Source organism: Pan troglodytes, chromosome 5, assembly GCF_028858775.2.
Source record: "Pan troglodytes isolate AG18354 chromosome 5, NHGRI_mPanTro3-v2.0_pri, whole genome shotgun sequence".
In the NCBI taxonomy this organism is placed as follows: domain Eukaryota; kingdom Metazoa; phylum Chordata; class Mammalia; order Primates; family Hominidae; genus Pan; species Pan troglodytes.
Genome location: NC_072403.2, coordinates 87547009 through 87564708, shown reverse-complemented (window position 1 = coordinate 87564708; position 17700 = coordinate 87547009). Strand labels below are relative to the sequence as shown.

At 39.1% G+C, this 17700-nt stretch overlaps 1 pseudogene; it reads right to left on the bottom strand.

Moving 5' to 3' along the window:
- Window positions 1–5549: 5549 nt before the first annotated feature.
- LOC112209628 (U6 spliceosomal RNA) lies at window positions 5550–5639 on the bottom strand (annotated as a pseudogene).
- Window positions 5640–17700: the final 12061 nt, after the last annotated feature.

The window sequence follows — 17700 nt, the reverse complement described above, 5'->3', positions numbered from 1 at the left end:
GAGGTGTGAACCTAGGGTTTGGATGTGAAGATTATAATGCTGTAATACAGTCTTCTCAGAGGTTCAGAAAATGTCTATGCCCCAAATAACATTTTGGTAGAAATCCAGGAAAGATACTCTAAAAGGGATCAGCAATTGAGGTGTGAACCTAGGGTTTGGATTTGAAGATTATAATGCTGAAATAATCTGAGTTGCTCTGAGGGGGCTGGGAATTGACAAAAGGAAGATTTGAGTTGGTTATAGACATATAACAAAGTTTTCTCTTTGTGTATGTTATCCCTAAAGCTGCAAATTCTTTTGTATCATAGGGGATGTTTCCTCTATTTTAGCCAAATTTAAAGTGCTGTGTATAAAACTACTTGGATAAACTGACCCATATTCTATGCTGGTAGAGCTTAATAATGATTAATAAAATAGTAACTGTTTTAATACATATATTTCTTTGAAAACATAATTATTAAATCCCGTTCTTCTAGGCACCACACTGAGACATGCAGTATATAGTTAATCCACAACTAAATACAAGTTTCAGGAGACAATAGCAGGTTCTGAAATTAGTGATTGGTTGGTTGATGGTTTTTCAAGGGCTAAGTGTATTTGTGCCAGATGAAATGATGAGCATTATATGAAAATAGTGTATTCATTTCTGTTATAAGGATGTAAGTTTCTGTCCTAACATAATTTCTACATTATCCCATTTCACTTCCAACTTGCTGATTATCTTATTATTGTTTTATTAATCCTACCATATTTCATGCTCATTTTTAATTTCCAGTTCTTCTCTTTAGTTAACGATTTCTGTCCCTGTTCCATGTTGCAGATTTTTTTCCTAGGGTTTTAGCAGGTGATTTATCAGCCATTTTAATGCTTATAATTTTAAACTTTTGATTAAATGAAGCTCGAAACTAATCTTTTAAAAATTGTAAGTGAATATATCCTCAAAATAGCACACATTTCTTATACATAGTTCCTACCAGGCTCCTTCAGGGTCAACATTTATAAGTGAACAGAGAAGTTTTCAGGTGACTAGGCTGCATTATGACTTTCCTGGGCCCTAAGCACTATGACTTCATCAGGCCCTTCCTCCACAGGAAATATATCAAACTTTTTTTGGCCAGAGTTTAAATGCTATATATAAAACTACATTTAAAAATTTTAGATTAGTTAATTTTACAACTACTTTGATATAAAGATAAAATATAATCCAGACTGGATTTGTTGTTATATACTTATTATCATTATGTTTATTTTTTCTTTTGATTAAAAAAAATTAAAACATTTTCATAAGACCTTAAAATTGTCATGGGCCCTTGGCACTGTGCCTCTTGTGCCTAGCAGATAAATTGGGCCTGCAGATGACCACTAGATCCTTTCATGTTCATTAATGGAATTGATCACATGGAAATAATTTCTAACTGATCTCCGAGGCAGTAGTTCTCACACTTTAACATGCATAGGAATCAACTAAAGAGCTTATAAAGCAGTTTCCTGGGCCCTATCCCAGACCATCTGATTATATAGGTCTAGGTAGGATTCATGAATTTGCATTTCTAATAAGCTCAAAGGTGGTACTGATCTGAGAACCACACTTTCAGGATAGTATAGCTATTTTATTTATGTAAAGGCAGTACTCTCAATATGATTTGGTAGGTATACTATCCAGATCTCCTAACCAACCTTTACTGAACATCTACTGTCATTCTTTTTTTTTTTTTGAGACGGAGTCTCGCTCTGTCACCCAGGCTGGAGTGCATTGGCGCGATTTCGGCTCACTGCAAGCTCCGCCTCCCGGGTTCATGCCATTCTCCTGCCTAAGCCTCCAGAGTAGCTGGGACTACAGGCGCCTGCCACCACACCCGGATAATTTTTTTTTGTATTTTTAGTAGAGATGGGGTTTCACCATGTTAGCCAGGATGGTCTTGAACTCCTGACCTTGTGATCCACCCGCCTCGGCCTCCCAAAGTGCTGGAATTACAGGCATGAGCCACCACACCTGGCCATTCTTATTTTATAAGTGAACATAGACTCAAAGGTTAAATGACCTTGCCAAGGTGACTCAGCTAGAAAATTGTAGACCTAGGATTTGAGCTCAAGTCCATCTAGACTCCAAAGTTCATGGTCTCTTATTATCATTATAATGTGGTGATGATAGGTAGAATATAATCCATGGACCTAGAAGCAGGTATTTAAACATGAAATAATGCATAAAAGTGGTACTTTCATAGGTCATCATTGTTGTATTTTCCCTATTTATTTGAGTCTGCTGATGGCTGCCTTCTTTCTTGGTATTTTTTCTTTACTTCTTATCTCCAGTTAATAACAGCAGAAGGAATGCACTAATGGGATGTAACACAGTTTTCTGAAAGTGCTATTCTGTTCTTTTTTTTGAGATGGAGTCTCACTGTGTGGCCCAGGCTGGAGTTCAGTGGCGCAATCTTGGCTCACTGCAACCTCTACCTCCCAGGTTCAAGCAATTCTTCTGCCTTAGCCTCCCAAGTAGCTGGGACTACAGGTGCACACACCACGCCTGGCTAATTTTTGTACTTTTAGTAGAGACAGGCTGGTCTTGAACTCCTGACCTCGGGTGATCTGCCTGCCTCGGCCTCCCAAAGTGCTGGGATTACAGGCCTGAGCCACCAAGCCCAGCCCGAAAGTGCTGTTCTTTAAAGCTGACTCCAAACTAAATCTGATTAGGATTTTGTATTTTTCATTAGCTTCACTTTACAAACAGAACTGCTTCATTACTTCTGCAGGTCGACAAACTTTAGTTTTCAGAACATACACAAAAAAGGATTAAGTAGCACTCTGAGCTTTGGACTTTAAACGCCTTTGCTTTAGGAGGTTAAAAGACTCATTTTATAACTAGCTTCCTTATCTATTCTTCTAAATATAATTTTATTATAAATAAATACATGTGAGATAATTACTTTATCTTTCTCCCTATTTGTATGTGTACATATTTGTAAATTTCTTACTGCTTTTCTTTCTCTGATTCTTTTGTTTCTGAAGAGCATAGTCTAATACAAATGTTGGCTATTTTCCAAAGTCATATTTTTCAAGAAGATGCTTTGATGACCTCAAAGTTTGCCAAACCATTGTTCACCACCCCAGTGTAAAGGAGCCACAACGTTTTCAGCAATCACACAAACGTTAAGTATAGGGGAAAAAAAGTATATATATATATAAAGTGTATATATATACACAGTGTATATATATACATAGTGTATATATATACATAGTGTATATATATACATAGTGTATATATATACTGTGTGTATATATATAGTGTATATACTGTATATATATACATAGTGTATGTATATATAGTGGATATATATATATACAGTGTGTGCATGTGTATATAGATTTTTTTTGGTTTTTTTTTTTTTTTTTTTTTTTTTTTTACACAGGATCTCACTCTGTCGCCCAGGCTGGAGTGCAGTGGCATGATCTCGGCTCACTGCAACTTCCGCCTCCTGGGCTCAAGCGATTCCCTCACCTCAGCCTCCTGAGTAGCTGGGATTACAGGCATGTGCCACTAGCCTGGCTAATTTTTGTATTTTTAGTAGAGACGGGGTTTTGCCAGGTTGGCCAGGCTGGTCTCCAACTCCTCACCTCAAGTGATCAACGCACCTCAGCCTCCCAAAATGCTGGGATTACAGGCCTGAGCCACCACGCCCAGCCAAGTATGGAAAGATATATTACAAGGATAGAGAAATTATCAAATACACCATGGAAAATCTTTTTGGCAGAACGCTTTGCAGCTATTTAAGCCAGTGAAGTAGATCCATTAGTACTGAAAAAAGTTATGGATATGAGGATGTATTTTTGGTAAAGAAGGTTAAAAAGAACAGAGAATAATTTTGTATAAGAAAGATTCTTGTATGGTAAGTTTTTGTCCTAAGGTAAAATGACTAGTTAAGAAAGAGAAGTATAAGACAAAGCAGAAAATTCAAGCATGTCATCAGTGGTCTGAATAAGTTGTGATAAGGTTTGTGAAAGCGAACTTTATGAGAGGAATTTTGTTTATGATCAAGTTAGCTATAATTAGAAGGCAATTATTTATGAGTCTTTGTAAAATTGAGCTTTAATATTAAAAATACACTAATACAAAACTAAACAAATTTGCTCCCCTATGTTAGAACAACAGGATTTTCTTTAAGTATTCATTTGCTCTTAATAAAATTACCAGAGGTTTTGATTTTTAATTGTCAAATCTGTTTCTTTAACAGCCATCTTCTGAACTGCTAACAGTTTGTATTTCTGCCACATTTCTTCCTGAGATCTATTTAGTTTCCCAAGTTTTAGATTGGAGATGCTGTCTTTGTTTTGTTTTGTTTGGTTTGGTTTTTTTTTGAGACAGATTCTTGCTCTGTTGCCCAGGCTGGAGTGCAGTGACACAATCTCGGCTCACTGCAACCTCTGCCTCCCAGGTTCAAGCGATTCTCCTGCCTCAGCCTCTGGAGTATCTGGGATTACAGGCATCCTTCACCACACCCAGCTAATTTTTTATATTTTTGTAGAGGCAGGGTTTCAACATGCTGGCCAGGCTGGTCTTGAACTCCTGTCCTCAGGTAATCCACCTGCCTTGGCCTCCCAAAGTGCTGGGATTACAGGCGTGAGCCACCGTGCCCAGCCTGATGCTATCTTTTTCATTGAGACTAATAATTTTATTTCTCAAGGTAAAATTTTTCCTTTTTGTAACTTCTCAGATTTATATTTCAGAAGTTCAACTTTTTTTTTTTTTTTTTTTTTTTAGATGGAGTCTCACTCTGTCACCCAGGCTGGAGTGCAATGGCGGGATCTTGGCTCACTGCAACCTCCGCCTCCCAGGTTCAAGCGGTTTTCCTCCCTCAGCCTCCTGAGTAGCTGGGACTACAGGTGAGTGCCACCACGCGCAGCTAATTTTGTATTTTTAGTAGAGACGGTGTTTTGCCATGTTGGCCAGGCTGGTCTCAAATTCCTGGCCTTGAGTGATCAGCCCACCTTGGCCTCCCAAAGTGCTGGGATTACAGGTGTGAGCCACCAGGCCCAGCCTTTTTTTTTTTTTTTTCTGAGACAAGTTCTCACTCTGTCACCCAGGCTGGAGTAACAGCTCACTGCAGCCTTAACCTTGTGTGCTCAAGCAATCCTTCCATCTCAGCCTCCTGAGTAGCTAGGACTACAGGTGTGTGCCACTATATCCAGCTAATTTTTGTTTCATTTTTTGTAAAGACAGGGTCTCCCTATATTATCCAGGCTAGTTTTGAAGTCCTGGGCTCAGTGATCCACCTGCCTTGGCCTCTCAAAGTGCTAGGATTACAGGTATGAGCCACAATGTCCAGCCTAGAAGTTCAATGTTAACTTAAAAAAGAAAAAGTTCAACTTTTGCTGTACCTTGCTACATGTGATTTGCAGGTCATACATCTTGCCCTTTGTTCTTTTGTCCTTTGAAGAGGTGTATCTTTTTTCTTGGCTGAGGTGATAACTTTCTCCTTCAATCTATTCATCAATTTCTGCAACTTTTTTTTTCTTCCAACTCTACTGTTACAGTCTGATGCTGAAATTTTAAAAAAATTATTATTTTTTAGCAGCTTATGGCCATGCTAATCTTCTCTGTATCATTCCAACTTTAGTATATGTGCTGTCAAAGCAAGCACTGAAATATTTATCTTAAAGGCCTAGAAACACAGTGTATTCCTCCAGTATAACCCAATTCTCTGCTCTTGGCTTTTATTGATGTGCCTAAATTGTTCCATGTAATCAGGAAACTTCCTATGTTGTTAGTGAGAGCCATGTACTCCCTCACTCAAGGTATTAGTTTTCTTGTTTACATTCCTGTATAATGTAATGTATATTCTTAACCCTAGATACATTCTTCCTGTGCCTGATTAAATTCAAGTACCCTTTTCAACAGGATTGACTTCCAGATTATCTAAATGGGCTTCCCATAAGGAGAAGCAATCACACTACAAGAGATTTTTCTTTATGTTTTGGTAACTGGCCTGAAAAAACAAAGATTTTACGTTTTATCAAGATAATTTCCTATCTTGTCTTTATTAGGTTTTGGACTACATAGAAAAACTGAGCTTTAAAAGGGTTAAGGTTTTTACATCCATGTAACTTTCTGTATTGCTTTTGAAGTCTTTTGTCACTCTGGTTAAATTAATGGCTATTATTTTACAGTAACCTGTGATTTTGTTTTGATCAGGTGTTTTGAACTTTTTAACATCTTTGGCAGGTCCTCCCCCCACCCACATCATCAAAATCTGAAACTAAATATTTTTTACTTAAAATTAACATTGGGATTTTCCAGCTGGGCCCCTGGAGAGCCTCAAAGTTGTGTCTCTCATCTTTTAGATATATTAAATAATTAGGCTTATTTGGTAAATTGTATGGGAAGCATTGTAAAATAAGTGATACTAGATATTCCTTTAGTTACATTTATGTTTATGCTATTGATATAAATGTTGTAAAATTATATCAATTCATAAAAATATGTTACAGTCATAATTTTGGTGGCTATGTTAAATCTTTCCTAAACTTAAATTTGTGTGGGTATGTATTAATGTGAGTATTCTAAGAGTTGTATAAAATTTATAAAAGTTTGATCCTCCTGATATGACCTTGTCAGTCATGATTCTGATTCTTTTTTTTCTTGTTGTTGAGGTGGAGTCTCGCTCTGTCACCCAGGCTGGAGTGCAGTAGTGTGATCTCGGCTCACTGCAACCTCCGCCTCCTGGGTTCAAGCGATTCTCCTGCCTTAGCCTCCTGAGTAGCTGGGACTACAGGTGCGTGCCACCACGCCTGGCTAATTTTTTGTGTTTTTAGTAGAGACGGGGTTTCACCATATTAGCCAGGATGGTCTCGATCTCCTGACCTCATGATCTGTTGGTCTTGGCCTCCCAAAGTGCTGGGATTGCAAGCGTGAGCCACCGCTCCTGGCCTGATTGTCATCTTAAAATGCTGCATGTAATGGAAATAACTACATTTCCTTGTCAATTGGGAAATTATTTATTTTTTATTTTTTTGAGACAAGGTCTCACTCTGTTACCCAGGCTGGAGTGCAGTGGTGCGATCTTGGCTCACTGCAGCCTCCGCTTCCTGGGCTCAAGCAAGCAATGCTCCTATCTCAGCCTCTCGAGTAGCTGGGACTATAGTTGCACACCATCACACCCAGCTAATTTTTGTATTTTTTGTAGAGATGGGGTTTCACCATGTTGCCCAGGCTGGTCTCAAACTCATGGGCTCAAGCAATCTGCCCACCTCAACCTCCCAAAGTGCTGGGATTACAGGTGTGAACCACTGTGCCTGGCCAGGAACTTTCATCAGATTTTTAACCATGACTATTCTAAGTTTCTGTCATCCACAGTTATTGCTTTGAAGTCTTCTCTAAAAGCATTTGCAATCAGCTATAGTCCAAAATGGCTTTGCATGGAAAGACTCTAACAAGTAGTCTTGAACACAGATTTCTGATAACTTTAATATCAATGAATGAAATAAAAATCTTCAGAACTCTAATAAGGAAATTTATAGGTTCATAAAACTGCTAATCAAGATCAAGCAAAACAATAAATTAGTTACATGAAATTAAGTAATTGATAATGTTTTTATGACTTATTTAAACCATTGTTGGTTCTTTATTTAAATGTTTTGTTTTTCAGATTTAAGAACTTTTTTTCTCATAAGCTATTTATAGTTTACAAGAATTTGGTAAAGTATACTTTTAATAAAGATGGAAACACCTTTGCTTTTTTCCCTTACTTGATTCTTCCCAAAAGTGGCAAATTCTTATGAGTATTCTTTATTTACATAAGTTCAATAAAAATTTGCTCTCTCTTCATAAACGGGATGTGATTGGAAACACTGATTTTTTTTTTTAACCAAGTCTTTTTTTGTGTGTTTGCGTTTTTGTTTATTTGTTTCTTTAGAGACAGAGTCTCACTCTGTTATCTAGGCTGGAGTGCAGCGGCATGATCAAAGCTCACTGTGATCTCAAGCTCCTGGGCTCAAGTGAAACTCCTGCCTCAGCCTCCTAAGTGGCCAGGACTACAGGTGTGTACCACCATGCTTGGCTAATTAAAAACAAAATTTTTTTTGGTAGAGGTGGGGTCTCACTATATTGCCCAGGTTGGTCTCAAATTCCTGGCCTCAAGTTATCCAGGATCCTCCTGCCTTGGCCTCCCAAGTTTCTGGGATTACAGGTGTGAGCCAATGCCCCTAGGCTTTTACCAAGTCTTTGAATAAAATGTTGTATTTAAGAGTGTGCACAAAATGTCTGGCTTTAGTAGTTTCTAGCCTTACAGTGAGTGAATAAAAATTGTCACTTCTTGGCAGACCCAAGAACCTTAAGACTGAAATAAAGTCTGAAGTCTGCCTTGGTTTGGCTTCCCATGCTCAAGAAGTTTTTAAGTCTGAGATTCCTAATGATCAATGTAGAGAGAAAAAGTTATATTTCTAAAGAAATATAATACGGCTGTTACTAGATAGTAGCCCTGTGCATTGTTTTTCAAGTTCTTGTTATCTACCTGTAGACTAGATCAGATCTTGAATTCTCCTAATTTCCTTCAATAATTGGCAGTAAGCTTCTTTGTTCTTAAATCCCTATAAGTCAAAACTAGATGAAATTTAAGAAACAAACCTCATGCCTGATGTATGGGCCACACAAAAGGTTTACCAAACCACTTGGTGTCATGACCAGAGACTTTCAAATTACAAACCAGGAGCAGCAGTTGATGTTTTCACGCTGTAGATAGCTTTTCTCAAGACATTGAAGCAAGACTCCATATCATAATTAGACTCTTACCCCTCTTAATGCTACCTTTTATGCTTGGTAAGCTAATGATGTAATTGAAATTTCACGATCAGTATATTCTGCTGGTAACTTAAGAGAGCCTAACCTAAGAAACTGTTTAGTAGGCCGGGCCCGGTGGCTCATGCCTGTAATCCTAGCACTTTGGAAGGCCGAGGTGAGCAGATCACCTGAGGTCAGGAGTTCAAGACCAGCCTGGCTAACATGGTGAAACCCTGTCTCTACTAAAAACACAAAAATTCACCGGGTATGGTGGTGCACGCCTGTAGTCCCAGCCACTCGGGAGGCTGAGGCAGGAGAATCACTTGAACTTGGGAGGTGAGGTTGCAGTGAGCCAAGATCATACCGCTGCACTCCAGCCTGGGTGACAGAGAGAGACCCTGTCTCAAACAAAACAAAACAAAACTAAACAAAATTGTTTAGTATCCATTGGTTAAATAAGAAAATGTCTGTGCTATTGGTAATACTATGTGCTATACCTGGATAAATTCCTCTGGAAAAGTTGAGACCCATATACACAAAATAAGAAAGTAGTTTGCCTGGTTAAAATAGGTCTCGCCTAATTCCCTATAGTCATTTAATTTATTCAATTGGTTATCTTTAAGCCTAGATTAATGGCTCAAAATAATTATACAAATTAGAATAGTCATATTACTATTAATTTTACTTTGTCTTTTCCCTTTCTAAACTTTGTATATGTTAACTCTACAATTTTTGTGGAAGTACAACTCCTAACAAAATAATGCTGAACCAGCACTTTGAGATGAAAACAAAAGACCACAGAACAGAACTTATTAATGGACTTCAGGTAGACTTAGCCTTAGAGCTACTCCCTTTAAACCTCCTTTGTTGCTCAAACATGGCTAAAAGAGTTTTGACACTGACTCCTAGTTGCCAATTACTCCTTATAATGTAAGACAAGACAAATAACGAGGACAGGTCTATTCTGTACTGAGGAACATCAAAACCTAACTACAGGATGTTTAATCAGTGATGCTTTTGGAGAAAGATCTTGATGAAAAGAGGAAAATATGGATGTTGTCAGAACCAAAATGAAGTTACTGATGTCAAAACAAAACAAAACAAAACAAAACCAAAACCCACTGACAAATAGAGCTGGGGAACGTCATAAAGAAAAGGCTCTCATGCTTATATGCCTGATAATAAAAACTATCACAAAGACTCTGTAAAAACCACAATCTTTTATAAAATCCATTGCAGCCTTACACAAGAAATACTTCTGCAGGGACATCTGCCCAACAACTGCCTTTCCAACCCTGCACCAGCGTCACACTTGTTATTGATCTTTATAGCCAAGGATAATGATGTCAAAACAATTCTGTGATCCTCCTCATTTTTTCCCTTAAAAACCTTTGCCTTCCTTTACCTCCCTGAATATGCACATAATTTACTATGGCACACATATTCTCATTGCAATGCTGTAGCCCCAAAATAAATATCTTTTATAGCATCTCTGCTCTTTGTTATTTAGGTTGACAGTACTGATCAGGAAAGCATCCATGATTAATTAAGAGTTAAAAACAAGGCTGTGGTGGCACACACCTGTAGTCCCAACTACTCAGGAGGCTGAGGTAGGAGGATTGCTTGAGGCCAGGAGTTCAAGCCCAGGCTGGGCAACATAGTGAGACCCCCAACTCTAAAAAAAAAAAAAATTAATAGAAAAAGAAAAAACAAGTTATAGGCCATCTTTTTTTCATCAGAGCCATCACACTGGATACAGGCCAATTTTATATCATTTGCATAAATATGATTTATAAGTATATATAGCTAATCTGTGTGGCATAGCTATGTCAGAAGAAAGGAATTAGAAGGTGTGGATGACTTTGTCTTTTTTCTTTTTTTTTTTTTGAGACGGAGTCTCACTCTGTTGCCTAGGCTGGAGTGCAATGGTGCAATCTCGGCTCACTGCAACCTCCACTTCCTGGGTTCGGGCGATTCTCGTGCCTCAGCCTCCCCAGTAGCGAGGATTACAGGCACTTGCCACCATGCCCAGCTAATTTTTGTATTTTTAGTAGAGGCGGGGTTTCAACATGTTGGCCAGGCTGGTCTCGAACTCCTGACTTCAAGTGATCCGTCTGCCTCGGCCTCCCAAAGAGCTGGGATTACAGGCGTGAGCCACCGTGCCCAGCTTGTCTTCTTTTTTATGGAATTTTAGTTTGGAAGAAATTACTTTCTTTCTAGTATTTTTCAGTATTTTCAAATAATGTTAAACTAACAAATAAAGAACAGTTTAGATGTTTTCTCTGAAACTCCAAAGTTTGACAGTATTATCGTACCTTTCTTTAAAAAAGTACACCTTTTCTAATGAAAATATGATCATTGGCCAGGTGCAGTGCCTCATGCCTGTAATCTTGGCACTTTGGGAGGCCGAGGCAGAAGTTCGAGATCAGCCTGGCCAACATTGTGAAACCTGATCTCTACTAAAAATACAAAAATTAGCCGGCATGGTGGCACAAGCCTGTAATCCCAGCTACATGAGCCCGCAAGGCAGAGGTTGAAGTGAGCCTCCCAGCACCAATGAACTCCAGTCTGGGTGATGGAGGGAAACTCTGTCTGAAAAGAAAAAAGAAAAGGAAAAGAAAAGAAAAGAGAAAAGAAAAAGGACAGGAGAGGAGAGGAGAAGAGAAGAGGGGAGGGGAGGGAGGGAGTCATTTTAGACTTTCATATTTTGTGTAAATTTCCTCATTTTTCAGGCCTTGCCCATCATTAAGTTTTTAAAATTCTAGATGTGAAGACCATACGTGTTCTATAATCTTGAAAGTAGGAAAAACATTTTATGTATCAGTCAAAATTTAATTCTAGATAAAAACAGTTGGTTCATGTCTTCTCTCTTTCTTTTTTGTAGTTTAATGTATTTTGATAGCAAACTGCAGGGATAGCACAGAAGACAGGCAACATTAAAAATATGTACTTGCCTGTGGGACAATTCAGTTAGAAAAGTGAATGGATGGAATCTACTGTATGATAAACTTGCAACGAACACCCTTTAGTTGCCATCAATAAGCAATTTACTTGTTTTAAAAATGCTGGCACTGTCCAGAAAATTTTAACAGGTTTATTTATAACTATTATAAAGTTGAAACACTGAAACTTGTTCACTGAAACATTTTGACTTGCATTAATGCTTTACATCCCTGGCATTTATACTAAAAATTCACACACAAATGAAAATGGAAAAACTGCCAATACCTGTTTTCTGTCCCCTGTTTATCCACTCACAATCATATATTTAAGTACCTTTTGACCCCAAGGAAAAAATATAATGTTCAGAACTACCAACAACAGGAAGAAGATAATTTTTTTTAGAGTGAATGTTTCCCATTGTAGTGGATTCGTAAGCACTTTTCCACATATGCAGCATGCTACCTGGATGTCTTTTGGCATAATTTATTACACATGGATAGCACACAATTTGGTGTCTTCAAAAAGGCCAACCAAATGGGCTTCACTTGCCTCCTGCAAAACACCAATAGCTGTGCTCTGGAAGTGCAGATCTGTTTTAAAGTTCTGAGCTAGTTCTCATGCTGATGGTGGAAGGGAATTTGGCAAATCATAAGTTCAAGGGACTTCTGTTAATGTCTAATTTCAAGGAGTGCCACAGTACCAGGCCTATAATGATGAGGTTTCTTCACCCTTTAAGTAGAGGGTGCACTCCCTCTCGAGTGGCTTTTTTAGCCATTTGCTTTCTGGGTGCGTTGTCACTGGTCGATTTGCAGGCAGTTTGCTTTGTATGAGCTATGGTACCTTCTTATTTACCCCACTTCTCCTTTGGCTGGAGCTCTGCGAGCTAGAGGCAGTGCTGATGTTGCTGTGGTGACTGCCTCCTCCATTCTCTTTTATTATTATTTGGTTTGTGTATACTATTTTAAAATCACTATGAAATAAGATGGAATCAAATGATTGCTATTTTTAATTAATTAATTTTAGAGACAGGGTCTTCCTCTGTCACCTAGGCTGGAATGCAGTGATGTAGTCATAGTTCACTGCAGCCTTGAACTCTTGGGCTCAAGCAATACTCCTGCCTCAGCCTCCCAAAGTGCTGGGATTACAGCTGTGAGCCACCATACCTGGACATGGCTGTTTTTGTAGGTCAAAATGATCAAATGTTGGTACTTTCATATGTCTCTATCTAATAATCAATAGCTATTTGAATTAAGTCATGTGATTTTTTTTTTTTTTTGAGACAGAGTCTTGCCATCTCTGCTCACTACAACCTCCACCTCCAGTCCAAGCGATTCTCCTGCCTCAGCCTCCTGAGTAGCTTGAATTACAGGTGCACGCCACCATGCTCAGCTAATTTTTGTATTTTTAGTAGAGACAGTGTTTCACCACGTTGGCCAGGCTGGTCTCGAGTTCCTGCCCTCAAGCGATCCACCCGCCTCAGCCTCCCAAAGTGTTCAGATTACAGGGATGAGCCGCCGTGCCTGGCCAAGTCATGTGATATCTTTACTCTGGTGAATGAACAGTGACTATCTGGGGCTGGTAACGTAGGGTTAAGAAAAATTTACCAAGACAGTTGTAGATAAATAAAGACAGATTTATTACAGAAAGTATGAAAATACATTGCAAGAAAGCAACAGGCAAGTCAGCAAGAGAAGAGCTAACTGCGAAGAGACAAAGGCCTGCTGGAAATTTTATAGGATTTTATAGAATGGAGCTTGTGCTCTGTGCTGAAGAGGGCTTTGTGCAGTATCAATGCCAAGGTTGCAGTGAGCTAACTTAACAATTTTTCTGTCAGCTGAGGGTCTGGTGATAATTGGTCACAGGAAGGTTGTGAGTTGTTTGCAGAGGACAGCTATGTGTCCTGGACCATGAAGAAAGGCAGAATTGTATTGTAGCTTATTTGCTTCTTCTTTTTGCTTTACCCTGGTCCCACCAGCCTGACTCTGTGCCCCCACCTCCTCCCAGTTAGGACTCCACATTTATCTAGCAAATAATTGTGAAAAATTTAGATTTGTCTTAATATTATGTTATATGCACGTAAAAACTATATTGGAAAGTTTGGTTTACTGAAGATATTGAACTTACATGGTAACTATTAAACCTATAATATAGGGATGTACTACAACACTGGTTTCAATGTATTAGAAAAGCAGGTAGTATATACCAGTACCATGCTATTTTGGTAACTATAGCTTTGTAGTATAGTTTGAAGTTGGATAACGTAATGCCTCCAGATTTGTTCTTTTTGCTTAGTCTTGCTTTGGCTACGTGGGGTCTTTTTTGGTTTCACATGAATTTTAGGATTTTTTTTTCTAGTTCTGTGAAGAATGATGGTGGTACTTTGATGGGAATTACATTGAATCTGTAGATTGCTTTTGGCAGTATGGTCATTTTTCAGAATATTGATTCTACCCATCTATGAGCATGGGATGTGTTTCCATTTGTTTGTGTAGTTGATGATGTCTTTCAGCCGTGTTTTGTAGTTTTCCTTGTAGAGATATTTCACTTATTTGGTTAAGTATGTGCCTAAGTATTTTATTTTATTTTTATTTTTTGCAGCTGTTGTAAAAAGGACTGAATTCTTGATTTGTTTCTCAGCCTTGTCCTTGTTGGTGTATAGCAATAATACTGATTTGTGTACGTTCATTTTGTATCCTGAAATTTTACTGAATTCGTTTATCAGATCTAGGAGCTTTTTGGATGGGTCTTTAGCATTTTCTGGGTATACGATCATATCATTGGTGAACAGCAACAGTTTGACTTCCTCTTTACCAATTTGAATGCCCTTTATTTTTCTCTTGTCTGATTGCTCTGGCTAGGACTTCCAGTACGATGTCGAGTAAAAGTAGTGAAAATGAGGATCCTTGTCTTGTTCCAGTTCTCAGGGGAAATGCTTTCAATTTTTCCCCATTCAGTATAATGTTGGCTGTGGGATTGTCATAGATGGCTTTTATTACCTTGAGATATGTCCCTTTTGTGCTAATTTTGCCGAGGGTTTTAATCATAAAGTGATGCTGGATTTTGCCAAATGCTTTTTCTGTGTCTGTTGAGATGATCATATGATTTCTGTTTTTAACTCTGTGTATGTGATGTATCACATTTATAGACTTGCATATGCTAAATTATCCCTGCATCCCTGGTATGAAACTTACTTGATCATGGTGTATTATCTTTTTGATATGCTATTGGATTTGGTTAGCTACTATTTTGTTGAGCATTTTTGCACCTGTGTTCATCAAAGATATTGACATAGACCAATGAAACAGAGTAGAAAACCCAGAAATAAAACCAAATACTTACAGCCAACTGATCTCCAACAAAGCAAACAAAAACATAAAGTGAGGAAAGGACATCCTATTCAACAAATGGTGATGAGATAATTAGCAAGCCGTATGTAGAAGAATGAAACTTAATCCTTGTTCTCATCTTATACAAAAATCAACTCAAGGTGGATCAAATATTTAAATCTAAGACCTGAAACCATAAAAATTCTAGAAGATAAAATCGGTAAAACTCTTTTAGATGTTGGCTTAGACAAAAAGTTCATGACCAAGAACCCAAAAGCAAATTCAACAAAAAGATAAATAGATGAGACCTAATTAAAATAAAAAGCTTCTACACAGCAAAAGAAATCATCAGCAGAGTAAACAGACAACCCACAGAATCGAGAAAATATTCACAGACTTTGCACCTGACAAAGGACTAATATCCAGAACCTACAAGGAACTCAAACAAACCAAGAAAAAACAAATAACCCCATAAAAGTGGGCAAAGGACATGAGTAGACAGTTCTCAAAAGAAGATATACAGGCTGGGCGTGATGGCTCACGCCTGTAATCCCAGGACTTTGGGAGGTAGAGGCGGATGGATTTCCTGAGGTCAGGAGTTCGAGACCTGCCTGGGCAACATGGTGAAACCCCGTCTCTACTAAAAATACAAAAATTAGCTGGGCGTGGTGATAAGCGCCTGTAATCCCAGCTACTCAGGAGGCTGAGGCATGAGAATCTCTTGAACCCGGGAGGTGGAGGTTGCAGTGAGCTGAGATCCTGCCACTGCACTCCAGCCTGGGGGGACAGAGCGAGACTCTGTCTCAAAAAAAAAATTATACAAATGGCCAATAAATGTAAGAAAAATGCTCAACATCACTAATTATCAGGGAAATGCAAATTAAAACCACAGTGAGATACCACCTTACTCCTTCAAGAATGGCTATAATTAAAAATTTTTTAAAAATAGATATTGATTTGGATGTGGTGAAGAAGGAACACTTTTACACTGCTGGTGGGAATGTAACTAGTACAACCACCATGGAAAACCATGTGGAGACTCCTTAAAGAACTAAAAGTAGAACTACCATTTGATTTAGCACTCCCACTACTGAGTATCTACCCAGAGGAAAATAAGTCATTATATGAAAAAGACACTTGCACACTCATGTTTATAGTAGCACAATTTGCAACTGAAAAAAATACAGAACCAGTATAAATGCCCATTGACCAACAAATGGATAAAGAAAATGCGGCATATATACACCATTGAATACTACTCAGCCATGAAAAGGAATGAAATAATGGCACTTGCAGCAACCTGGATGGAGTTGGAGAACATTATTCTAAGTGAAGTAACTCAGGAATGGGAAACCAAATACCATGTGTTCTCACTTATAAGTGGAAGCTAAGTTATGAGGACACAAAGGCACAGGAATGATATAATGGACTTTGAGGACTTGAGAGGAAGGGGACAAAGTGGGTGAGGGGTAAAAGACTACACGTTGGGTAGAGTGTACACTGCTTGGGTGACAGTTGCACCAAAATCTCAGAAATTAACACTAAAGAACTTATCCATGTAACAAAATATCACCTGTTCTCCCAAAACGATTGAAAAAAAAAAAAAAAAAAAAGGCCTGGCACGGTGGCTCATGCCTGTAATCCCAGCACTTTGGGAGGCCAAGGTCGGCAGATCACCTGAGGTCAGGAGTTCGAGACCAGCCAGGACAGCCTGGTGAAACCCCATCTCCACTAAAAATACAAAAAAATTAGCCAGGCCTGGTGGCGCATGCTTGTAGTCCTAGCTACTTGGGAGGCTGAGGCAGGAGAATTGCTTGAACCTGGGAGGCGGAGGTTGCGGTAAGCCGAGATTGCGCTACTGCACTCCAGCCTGGGCAACAAGACCGAGACTCTGTCTCAAAAAAAAAAAAAAAAAAAAAAGGAAGAAATTAAAAATAATTTTTTTAAAGGATTATATACTCTGTATCAATGAAACATAAATCATTTTCTTTTAAATCTTGCTAAAAAGACGCAGCGAATATATTAGCACTATGTAATAAAATTTGTAACTGAAAAAGGAAAAGCAGTATAATATTAAGAATAGATACCAACAATTATTTGTAATGTGACAAATTGAAGATGTAAGTTTCCTCTCCCTCTCCCCCTCCCCCTCCCCCTCCCCCTCTCCCCACGGTCTCCCTCTCCCTCTCTTTCCACGGTCTTCCTCTGATGCCGAGCCAAAGCTGGACTGTACTGCTGCCATCTCGGCTCACTGCAGCCTCCCTGCCTGATTCTCCTGCCTCAGCCTGCCGAGTGCCTGCGATTGCAGGGGCGCGCCGCCACGCCTGACTGGTTTTCGTATTTTTTTGGTGGAGACGGGGTTTCGCTGTGTTGGCCGGGCTGGTCTCCAGCTCCTAATCGCGAGTGATCCGCCAGCCTCAGCCTCCCGAGGTGCCGGGATTGCAGACGGAGTCTCGTTCACTCAGTGCTCAATGGTGCCCAGGCTGGAGTGCAGTGGCGTGATCTCGGCTCACTACAACCACCTCCCAGCCGCCTGCCTTGGCCTCCCAAAGAGCCGAGATTGCAGCCTCTGCCCTGCCGCCACCCCGTCTGGGAAGTGAGGAGCGTCTCTGCCTGGCCGCCCATCGTCTGGGATGTGAGGAGCCCCTCTGCCTGGCT